The 12,813-nt window shown below is 35.0% G+C and overlaps 1 pseudogene; it reads left to right on the top strand.

Annotated features, from left to right (window-relative positions):
- Positions 1–40: 40 nt before the first annotated feature.
- Positions 41–172, top strand: LOC115941066 (U4 spliceosomal RNA; annotated as a pseudogene).
- The last annotated feature ends 12,641 nt before the right edge of the window (positions 173–12,813 follow it).

Raw genomic sequence — 12,813 nt, 5'->3', positions numbered from 1 at the left:
TTAGGTTAATACTATTTTGTTCTTTAAAATACTATCATTGAGCTTTGCGCAGTGGCACTATGGTAGCCAATGAGGTTTATCTGAGGCACGATTATTGCTAATTAAAATACTACCATTGATTCTAAGGTTTAATATGTAGTTTTTGTATAATTTCTTAAATATAGTTTCCAATAATATATCATGTGATAATTAATTGAATTTAAATTGAACCCTGGGGTCAAGTCCTGCATCAGGCTCCCTGCTCAGCGGGGAGCCTGCTTCTCCCTCTGCCCCTCCCCCCTGCTTGTGCGTGCTCTCTCTCTCTCAAATAAATAAATAAAATCTTTTTTAAAAAAATGGAAAAAATGGAAAAAACTTAAAAAAATAAATTTAATATAGTTGTACATTGTCAGACATAAAAGATACTTAAAGATTACTCAAAATTAGCAAAATATATTTTCATGTGTAAATTGATGTCAGAAATGTATTCTAATGATTTATAATTGATAATATTTGTGATGAGTTTCCTTATGCAAAAAAATAATTATTTTTTTAAAGATTTTATTTATTTATTTGAGAGAGAGAGAGCATGAGAGGGGGGAAGGTCAGAGAGAGAAGCAGACTCCCTGCTGAGCAGGGAGCCCAATGTGGGACTCGATCCAGAGACTCCAGGATCATGACCTGAGCCGAAGGCAGTCGCTTAACCAACTGGAGCCACCCAGGCGCCTGCAAAAAAATAATTATTGAACACGTATGAGTCAGAAACTCTGGTAGGTGATTAAAATTCATCAATGTACAAATAGATTAGTCTTTTTTCTTTAGCCTTTGCAAAGCTTCCTTTCAAAGAAAGGTTGGGAAAGGAAAATGAGGCTCAGAAAAAGAAAATTAAATAACAGAAGTATAATAAGTATGATGTGAGATTTACTGGGTGTTAACACTAGTAACCTCACATAAATATGACAACAGAGAAGACATGGCACCAGGGATTTTTTCATATGTTTCTGACTTTTGTTTGTTTTTTTTTTCTAATGTGGTATTTACGAGAGGTGTGGGGTAGAGCTATTTAAATGGAAAAGATGCTTAATTTTAAAACAGTCATACCATATGTATCTTTGTGCCTTTTGAGGAATTGCACTTTTGTCATTTTTTTTATTCAACAAAAATGTATTAAATCTCTAGCAGGAAATGCAGTAGTAGGTAGATGGGTAGTAGAGGAAAATACATGGTATACCTTAATGCAATTTACAAAACAAGATTGCTTAAATTACTTTGTTTCAGTCTATGAATGCCTTGTATTCAGTAGATAATTATACAGGCATATGTTGGAATTTATCATATAAAATACTGCACTGAATAGAAAATTAAGGATAAACAAAATTATACTTTAGATAAGCATTTATCTTTATTTGGAGACAAAATTTGTGTCTTTTTATGTATTATTCAAATATTTTGTCTTGAAATACCTATCGTATGGTTTTCTAGCCTATAAATTAATGCTTATATGTATTTTTCTATTGCTTCAAGGATTTAGTAATAATCATCCTTCTTACTATGTTGATGCCTTTGTCATTTCTGAATGCATGCATATTTTCATTTTAAATGTACAGAAATAAGGAGAAAAAAAAAAAGGCCAGTGCCAATAATGAAGCTTTTAGATGTTTAAGTGTTAATTTGCAAACAGTGTAAATTTCTTATATATTCTACTTGATTAAAAATGATGCCTATATTCTTGAATAAACAAAGTAAACAAGTAAAGAGGACTTGTCACCTGTAAGTGACAGAAAACAACTTCAAGGGCACACTCATGATGGGAACAGAAGTCAATATGATCTGATGGTCTCCCAGTGAAATGCATGTGAAGTCCATACTAATTAGCTTGTAAATCAGACTAATACTTGAGTTTATTTGGGCCAGAAAGACTACCTACTGTCAAGCAATCAAGTACTACCCCTTTAATTGCAATTTATTCCAACAACCACAATTTATTGATCCTAGCATACACTTACGCCACAGCAGTATCATTATTTGACTTTATTTTAACAGCTCCAAAAGGTTAGAAAGTTAGAAACCACTGTGAAAGAAACCATTAAAAAGTTGAGTTGCTGACATTGCTTTACACTATGCCAAACAATGTTTACTATATGTGTGGAATTATTAAAAGGAGAAATAAAAAGGAACTTATATTCATTGACACTTACTATGAACTAGTGCTTTCTTATAGCGAATATTACTTAATAATCACAAAACACACAGGCAAAAACAAAGAAGATCAATATTGTGATTTGCATTTTACAGATAAGCTGCAGCTTGAAGACTTTAAGTACATTTCTCAGAACTATAATGTTAAAATGTTAAAACCATCTTTCTGACTCCAAAGCACATGTTTAATTTCTTGCATGATTTCTGGCACAATTTTTGTACACCATTCTATGATATTGTGGTCAACTTCAAACACTCTAAGTGATATCGAAAGTGCAGAGACAGCTTATCCACATGAGTTTTGTATCCAGTATGGTCTTTAAAACACAAAACATCAATATCTGATCACACATTTGTTAGCTGTATTACCTTGTATAAGCCAATACATGTTATTTATTTAACTTATTTAAGCATTAGAGTTGTGAAATTTCACTTTGGAATTTTCAGCTAATTAGATAATGTACTGAGCATGCTTGGTAAAATAACTTTTGTAGCTTCAAAGAATCCTTAGGAAATATTCAGTAGATATAAAGAGTGGTTTAAAGTTTGGCATTTTTTCCCCTCTCCACCCCAAAATTAAAAAGGCCACCTGACCTAATTTTTGACAATTAAAAGTTATATATACTTAAGGTGTACAGCTTGATTATTTGATATATGTGTACACTGTGAAATATTCACCACATCAAGCTGGTTAACAAATCCAACACCTTATATAGTGTGTGTGTGTGTGTGTGTGTTGAGAACACTTAAGATCTACCCTTTCAGCTAATTTCAAGTTTATAATACAGTATTGTTAACTATAGTCACATTGGTGTATATTAGATCTCCAAAAGTTATTTAAATTGCATAACTAAAACTGTGTATCCCTGGACCAGCATCTCCCATATCCCACTCCCTGATAACCACCATTCTGTTCTCTGTCTCTATGAATTTAACATTTTTGATTCCATGCAGTATTTAGCTTATTTCACTGAGCTAATGTCATCAGGTTCATCCATTTTGCAACAAATGCAAGATTTTCTCCTTTTTTAAGGCTGACTTATGTTCCTCTGTGTGCGCACACATGCACATGTATGTGTGTGTAATCACATTTTTTATCCATTCATCAGTAAAGAGACGTTTGGGAATGTAAATTGGCACATCAATTATAGAAAACATGGAAGTTACTCAAAAAATGGAACTACCTTATGATCCAGCAATCCCACTTTTGGATGTATATCCAAAGGATTTGAAACCAGTATCTTGAAGAGATATCTGCATTTTTCACAAGCAAAAATATGGAAACAACCTAAATGTTCCTCAACGGATGAATGGATAGTGTAATTTTTTATACATACATTCTGAGTAGGCCTGAATTGACTGATTAGCTATCAAAATTCTTCATGTACCCTCTGTAAATCCTTGACTAGAGTTAAGCCAGACTTAGTCTAGCCTATAGGAAGAGACTAAAAGGTGGAAGTCCTAAATTTTTTCTTTGTATCATCCAGAGTACTCTGCTTTTAATGCTTCCATTTTTGTCACTTCCATAAAATTTTATTCACAGGATATATAAACCAATAAATTGTAAAATGTTAATGAAATCAGAAATCATGGATCTAGTCCAATGTCCTCATTTTTGCAGGTGAAGAAATGGAGAATCAAAGAAGTACAGGACCTGTCTCAAAGTCACACTACTAGTAAGTAACATCTTGTAGATCTAGAATCAGATATCAGACTGTTTGACCTGCATTCTAGCCATTGCAGAATGATTTCTCATTTTAGATACAATGTTGAAAACTGTGTAAAACCGTTTCTATCCTTGTTTATACCACTTTAGTCAGTGACATTAGTTGCATACCACCTTCAACTCTGCTATACACTTGAGAGGATACTTAGAAAGTGAGGTACAGGATGTTCTTTTTAAGAAGAAACAGTGTAGCTCGTGAGATGTTATAGCAAAAGAAAAAAGCTGGAATTCATCCTAATGCTTTCTATGTTCAAGGTGCTTAATATAAATCTTTCCATTTAATCTTCACAAATATATTGTAATAGAGGTCGTTTTATCCCTATTTTAGAAATAAACTAAGGCTCTAAGGTGGTTGATAGTTTGCCCGAGTATATAGAGCTGTTTTAAGTCGGAGTTAATTTCAAATCTAAATCTCTCTGACTTTAAAGATGCCCACTTTTGTACTATACAATTCTGTATTTAGAAAACAAATAAAGGCACTGATCAATACAAATAGTACATGATTCCATGCTAGTATGATATAACCAGTTGTATAATATACTGCATAGTTCTAGGTGCTAACAGAACATTAAATAGTGAAAGATCAGCTTGGGTTGACACTGTAAAAAGATTGATATGCTCTTACTACAGACTCCCTCCTAGCAATGCTTTGAAAGCTTGCTGCTACAAAGATATCATTATATATATATAATGATATCTGTGAATGAGTGGAAAAATAGTGGTAACACATATATAATGACACTACCGGTAGAGATTGATAACTTGTCAAGATATAGTAGAATGCGGGTTTCAAAGAGGGAAAGTTTACTTTAGCTGTTGGGATATGAAAGAATTGCTGACCAAAGCACATGACATTTTGAGCTGGATGGGATGTAGATATGTGGAGTTGGATAAAATCATTTCCTTTCAAGAAGAGAATATGAGAAGCACGGAGGTGGAAATAAGTAGAGACATTTGGCAATAGGGCATAGGCTAAAATCATAGAAAATGATAAGGAAGAATGAGACATTATTTCAAAAAGTAGGACTGAGATTCGTTGGTGGAAGTCTTTGAAGCCTGGTTTTAAAAATATATACTTTACTATATAAGCCATAAGTAGTCACTTAAGGTGTTGGACTTTTGTAATTATTTTTGTTTGTTTGTATAATCGGATCTGTATCTTGGGGACAAAATGTGATAGCCTTGTGTTGGATGGACTACATGGGTGAAAAATCAGAAGTGAGCAGACCAAATAGCAGGTGTGAAAATATGAGGGCAAACATCCCCACTTAATGTTTAACTATTAGAGAGAATAAGACATCTCCCCTTCCCAGCAGCCATAATCACTCAATTTCTATAGTCACTTTGAAGCAGAAGTATTACTGATCTCATGAACCAATCTTAAGGCAATTTTCCCTCAAAGAAACAAACAAAATTCCATAGATCCAATGTCCATTTTCCTCCCAAATGCCCCTTTCCTTGATATTTGTTAAATGAATAAATAGGTCCCTTTTCAATCTACATATCTACCTTGAAAATTCCTGTCACGTAAGGGAGAATATAGATGTCATGGGAGGTATTATTATTATTATTATATAATCATCATCATCATCATCATCATCATCCTGGAACCCTAACTCTTCCTAGAGGGGTCTTTCTCAGTGAAAACTTTCCATGTGCTTTGAGGATCCCTGTTTACCTAAAATTTGCACTTCAGACAAAGGAAGGGAAAAACTAAGGGATACTTGTTTATCTCCTGAGTGGCGTAAACAAACTGGAAGTAGCTGTGTTATCCTAAAGCATTTTGCTGGGATAACAAAGGAGCAACAACAATGAAAAAACCTTTATGGAAATTTTGAATCATTTAGCTTCTTAAAGGTCAACTGCTTGGTTTTAACACCCAGACTGGGTGGAAAGAGCCCTGAAAGCTCTCTGCCCTTGCACTAGATAAACAACACAGGACAACTCCTGCTCTTAATGAGGATTCCACTTTAAACCCACAGCACTCTCCTAATTTTAGAACCTTTCTTTTTCCGGGAATCATATGCATCCATTAATGAAGCTGAACAATACCATCCCAATAGCCTGCTGCTTCCTAACTATGATCTCTCAAGTAATGGCAATTGCCCTCTGAACAATTTTTCTTCTTGCTCCGTTGATTTCACACCCATGAAACTTTTCTTTCAGATTATTTTTCCTTTTTTGCATTACATTTTTGACCCTGAGTCCTCTTTAAGAATGTGCTTCTTTGAGTTTATATTAATTTGCCTTATAAGCAATATTTCTGCTAAATGTATCCCCTTTATATTGCATCTCTCTTCTGCTTTCTTAGAGAGAAAAAATATCCTTTTATCCTTTCCAAACATGGGCTATCCCTCTCAAAGGCAATGTCTTTGCCATTAAAGATATTTTTGCAAACTGATACATATTAACATTTCCGAGCTTCTAAGAAAACAGCACTTTGATGTAGGGGCTATTCAAGTAAATTCTCTCTATATATATATGGTTTGACATTTTGTTTGGCCAGGTATTTGTAATGAAAAGGTGAGTTAAAGTTTTGGGTGAGAAAGAAAGTACTCCACCTTTATCTATAAAAGTAATGAAAGTCAGAATAGGGCAGCCTTGTGAGGGTTCGGTATGAGCACTGAATATCCATAGCACTGTGTCTGTCACACAGAAAAATTATTTGTTTAGTGAACATGTGTATTATTCACTTGTAACTGTCAGTCCTTTTGTCTCTTTGTCTATTTGTGAAAGTAGTCTAGCAGATCAGTTAAAGACTGTATTGGTATGGATAGAAATCTAGTATTAGAATTCAGGCAGCTGTCTCAAGAATCAATCCTCTGCTTGCTTGAATGTCATTCATTAGCCAAAAAAGTGAGTTTGTGCAGAGACAGGACTGTAACACTTACTCTACAGGACCTCTGGTAGCCAATTGTGCTAGGACCTGGCAAGAAACACGGTGTCCTCAGCATTGTTTCCTGGTTATAACTATTGTAATGCTAGCAAGACCCAGTGGCATTCCATTTACAGTTTTCTTTTTATACATTCCAGATTGGTCTTTGGGCTAAAAAAAAAAAAAAAACTAGAGTGAGCTTCATATGATAGAGATGAAACTTACTTCATGACTTTTAATATCTGATATAGATAAATAAGGGAAAACATTTGCTTTGTTTCCCAAGAGGATAAAATAATAAATGCTATAGTACAATGAAAATTTTAAAGAAAAAAAGGATTGTTGAAAACATGTTTTAACGTAAAAATATCTTTATATTATGGGAGGTTGTTTGACACAGAGATAAAGACCACAGATTCTGGGGAAACTTAATATGTATAAATAATGGATTACACCATTTATTATTTGTATAACCTTGGAGAGGTTTTCAAATGTTTCTGTGCTTCATTTTCTTCCACTGTAAAAACATGTACTTCATAGAGTTATTCTAAGTATTAAATAAGTTAATGCATGCAGTTTCTGACACGTAAGCATAGTAAGCTTTTGTTTTGAGTATTATTAAAGTTTGCTGACTTAGTATTATATTCATTACATCTGAAATTTTTGGTATCTTGAACTTTCCAAATTATAATGGAAAAGAAATAAATCATGAGTCCATATATGAAGTCTTTTTTTATGTATAAGTTTGCAAGAGCACAAGTTCTGTATGTTAAAGTATTATTAATTTGCTTGGTACATATTCAGTTAAACTCTGCCTCGTATTTCCCACATAAATCTCCTATTCAAATGCATAGTAAGTTGATAGATATGATTCTTTGGCACCAGGTCTAAATCCACTTGGAATGTGACACTAAGAAAAGTGAGCATGCTGCTTTGGTAGTTTATCTATATCTATAAATGTATAAATCTATATATCTATTTCTGTTTCTAACCCTTTTTCAAGATCTTTTCATTAAATTTTATTTGGAATTTATAATGAAATGCATACACATATATTGTGATATTGAGGGGGAAATTATGTTTTACAAATTGACATTCATTAAATTGACTTAAAATAATTTTAATAGAATACTCCCCCCAACACACACACACACACATTTAATAAACCAAATATGGACCACTGAGTTTTGAAACTATAAAATTGAAAAGATCTTTTGTTAAAAGAAATTATATATTCTAGCAAATTTCACTCTATGCCTATTTTTGCCAGTGTTACACTTGGAAGCCAATTCATCTAGTCTGCTTTATCAGGCTCCCTAACTGTTTTTGAATATTGATCCTCTCTACTCCAAACCTCCCAAGCAGTTTGTTATTTCTTCATTGCACATCTGGAAACAGCTCATCTCTGTTTCTATACAGATGGCCTCCATAGAGATGGAAATTCCAAAGCACCAGTTGTCCTTTTCAGTCCCGTTCTAATACTACTTCCTTGATTTCATCGTTGGGACTCATCTCCCCTCCCATGATGCCTTGGTGTCTTGTTTCTGATACTGCCCTTATCAACAACAGCCCTATAGTTATTTGCCAACTCTGTTTTGGCCAGCTGCTAATGAAAATAAAACTTTCTTTTATTGTTTTTTTAAGACTTTGTTTTATTGTTTCTTTTATTGTTTTCTTGATTGTTTGTGATTTTGTTTAATCTTCCATCATCTAGAACACATACAAAGATTGTCTAGATCTAATTTTCTTAACTGATGGTGCGCCCATGCCCATTGACCCCAGTTCTTCCTGTTAAGTTCTTGCTTGTGACTGAATTCTGGCCAGGGGAACATAGGCTAAGCTATGTATTCCACTTCCTGGCCCATTAAACTTCCCTTGCTTGATTCTCCATGTTTTTCCCCTCCGATGATGACTTTGGGAGTCATATAAAATCAGTGCTCTCCCAAAATACTTTTACTTTTTGTTTCCTCTTTCTGACCACTTACTAATCTCCTTCCATCCACACTCTGGAATTCAGTCTTGGCTTTCACGTATTTTTGGCTTAATGTTGGCTAGAATTCTACTATATCCAGTGAACATCACCAACACTCATTTTAGTTACAGACACACACACAAAGAGTGGATAATACCCCACTAGCCTTATGCTGAGGGTTGCCTTTGTTTATTTGTGCTTACCTGTTTATATTTCCCTGGAGTTTTTATATATAACTTTTATAACTTTCTCAAAAGTTAGTTTGTTTAGGAAGAGGGACCTATACAATAAGAAGCTCAAAAAATTTTTTTAAAGATTTTATTTATTTATTTGACAGAGAGAGAGACAGTGAGAGAGGGAACACAAGCAGGGGGAGCGTGAGAGGGAAAAGCAGACTTCCTGCTTAGCAGGGAGCCTGATGCCAGGCTCGATCCCAGGACCCTGGGATCATGACCTGAGCCGAAGGCAGACGCTTAATGACTGAGTCACTCAGGCGCCCTAAGCTAAAAAAATTTAAGTTACACTTTGAACCAAGCTGAGGCACCTGAGGTGAGGCTATTGGAAAGGGAAGAGACAGTGAAACAAAAGTATTTGTGTCAGTAGCTTAAAGAAGTTCCAGGTTCCTGGAAGAAAGAGAAGTAATACTAGATAAGTCTTGTAAAAAAAAAAAACAAAACAAAACTTTGAAAGCATTTTCTTCACAGGATGAGGGACAGTTACCTTTTAAAATTTGATTTAATAAATAGGTATATTGGCCTATTATAACCTTTTTTCATAGTCTTTGTTAACTAAATTGATGAACAACTTTCAGACCTTCTCCAATCTTTAGTTTATACTTACTTTTATGTACAATACTTAGCTTCAGCACCTTGCCCTCCAAAACACACTATTTTTTGTGAGTATATTGACCATATTTTCTCACCACATAAAGTGTCCTGTTTAGAAATCCAGTATTTCATTTTATATGTTAAAGATGATAATGAGGAAGGTCTGGGTCAACTTTGTTATGATTTCTGTAAATTTGGTAAAAGGAGGGAAATTTTTTTGTAGTAACAGAAAATATAAATGTCCTGTATTTAATGCACTAGTTCAAATGATGATAAGGTAGCAAGGCTCATTCAAGTGCCCAGATTCAAGAGCTGATTACACAGTGTTTTGTTTTGGTGCAAATTAATGCTCAGAGACTGAGATTTGCCTTTGCCAATAGTATTTAACACAGGTTCACTGCAGGAATTTCACAAGCCAATAGCGTGCAGAATAATGTCTCTTAATAAACCAATAAGGAAATAAAATACTCCAACCCAGTGGAATCAATCACACTATTGTTCCAGGCAAGGAAAAATGAAAGGAATGAAGTCTAAATTTAGTTGAGGTGTATCTTTATATGAGTTGGTACTCAGAAGAGGTGGCTAAACCAACTAGTAGTTGATATCCAGTTGCCAGTGCAAAGGTAAAAGTACCCTGTTGCTAGAGCACATTGCTGGGGAACAAGTAAGTGTAGGACAAGGGTGTTGATGGGCAAGTGGGTCTTCTTAATGCGGCCACTGGACAGCTTTCACCACTGCTTGTAAAAGAGTCACCTGCACTGTGGTAGGAACTGATTACCCTACAGTCTTCATAGAGCCATTTTAGATCAGCAAAGTTTAGCTTTGCCCACATTGAACATTCTTGAGTAGTCCTCACAAAATCCGTGTTTATAGTCAAAATGTCCCCTTGCCACAATTGCTTCTTCCTATGTTTTTATTGCTAAGCCCCCAGTGGGACCCCTCAGCAGCTGAGCTACTGAGTTCTTACTGGTGAGAACAGATAAGATGATGACATCCTGACCCAATTTACTTCATTCTTATATTGAAACAGCTTTACTTCTAAAAACAACATTTTTTGGTCTTTGTCATAAATAAGTGGATTTGAAATCATGTCAAACCAATACATAACACTCAACAATCCCAGACCTGGAGAGAGCAAACCTAAAATATGCAAGGGAAAGGATCAGACATTTATAATAGAGTTATGCTTCTTGCTATGATTTATTAGGAATAGCAAACTATTTCAGAGTAAACTTGACATAAAGAATGTAGAATTCCTAAGGCAAATGAAATTCCATTGACCTAAGGACAGACTGAATTGGAAGATAAACGATTTTAGCAAACTCCTTCCTGGGATTGAGTAATTTTCATAGGTATCCTAGTGCATGCCATGGAAATGGCAGACCTTAATTAGGTAGACTAATATCCCTTACGAAACTATACCTTTTCTAACAGAAGTAAATATTATCTCTCTCCCAGCCTCTCCAAATCCCCACGCCCCTCAAAAATGAAATTAGAAAACAGCAGATTCCACTTCGTCAGGGCAGCCAATTAAATGGCTGAGGGTGTCTGTTTCTGTTTCCTTTTCAGAAACAATTGTATCATTAAATCGCTGAAATTGTAGTGTCAGCAGGAAATAGAGCAAATAGCTGCCAAAGGGAGAAAACATATGAACAATACAGCTCCTTTGATGTCTTCCTGCCCTCCTTCCCAGTGTCTATTGCTGAACAAGCTACAAACAAAATGTGAGGGAGCACAGGCTTATGCATATGAGCCTGGATGGCTTCAACCTCCCTTGCTGAGAGGCTTGCTCACTGATTTCTTCCGCTCCCACTTGACACCTTAGGCAGACCTCACTAACTAATCAATGTTTCGAAACACAACTCCCAGTGCCCTGCCTCTGTTCCTCTCCAACTACTGTTCACTCGTGGAATTTACTCTCTCATCTTCTTTAAAAGGAAAAAAAAAATCGTTCTTTTATTCATTCAACAATTTCCTATGGAGCTCCCACCTTGTACTAGGCACAAGTCCCACCTTGTGCTAGTTAAGATGTATCTGTGAACAAAACAGGCAAAATCCTTGCCTTTAAGGAGATTACTTGGAGGTATTAAAAAAAATTAATTATATTCATCATAAATCTACCCATTATATGATTAGGTAAGGGAAAAGAGTTGGGGGATTACAGTTTTTAATCAGATAGTCAGAAGTTTGGGAGAAAGTGTTTCATGTTGTCCTCAGAGGCTTGTGGCATAATGGTTAATAAAACGGACTCTTCTTACCAGACTGCTAGGATTCCTAATCCATCCCACTCTGTCACTTATTAGTTACTTTGAGAAACTTACTTTTTTCTCCAGGTCTCAGTTTCCCCATCTCTAAAGTGAGGATCGTGTTAATACATATTGAGTCATACTGTATATAAAGGATTTATAACATAATATGTAGAACATGTTACATAGTGCACATAGCAAGTACGTAGTAAGTAGGAAGTGAATTTGGTTCTTGTTAAGTTCTGAGAAGAGGGTACATCTCGTTTTAGAGACATCTGCGTGTGAAAACTAAAGATGTTTCTTTTCTCCTTGCTAATCTGAACCCCAGTTGTATGACCAGGAAAATTAAGATAATTCCTACAATTTAGGGCCATTGTCAGGATTATAGGAAGGTTCGTATTATATATTCATAGAAGATCCTTAATAAATATCATGCTCTCTTCTCTTCTAGACTCAGTCGAAATGCTTTGACATGTTCTCGTATTATCTCAGTTAGTGAAAATCTTAAATCTCCTGGTATCACTCGTGGTACTTATCACATACTAGCTTGTGCTATATTGGATTTCCTCCCTTCTAAAACATCGTGGATAATTAGGAGCACGCTGTCGATTTAATAGCAGCTTTTCAAGGGGAGAAAAGAAACACTCCCACATTAAAATACACCTATCAATTATATGATGTGCCCTGATTTTAAAGTGATTTAAATATGAAAAAATAAGTGATGTCAGAATCAAGGAAACGTGTTACTTTCTGTTTATGTCTCATTGCTGCTGCTGTGTGATTAACTACTCAGAAACTATGTAATTCTTTGTATCCTTCCCTTTGGTTAACCCACTGCCTTGCACAATGAAAGAACTCAATAAATATTTCCTAGAGGATTGAATGGATGACTGCATATTTCTCCACACAAAGGAACTGATTTGAGTTTATACATGTCAAATGAAAGTGGATCTTGGTCTTTCAAGTAGGGGGTATTTCTTACTTCAAAA

The sequence above is a fragment of the Leptonychotes weddellii genome, chromosome 14 (assembly GCF_054177405.1).
Source record: "Leptonychotes weddellii isolate Sample4059 chromosome 14, ASM5417740v2, whole genome shotgun sequence".
NCBI classification, from domain to species: domain Eukaryota; kingdom Metazoa; phylum Chordata; class Mammalia; order Carnivora; family Phocidae; genus Leptonychotes; species Leptonychotes weddellii.
The sequence above is the reverse complement of the archived record's forward strand: the minus strand, read 5'-3'. Positions and strand labels throughout refer to the sequence as shown.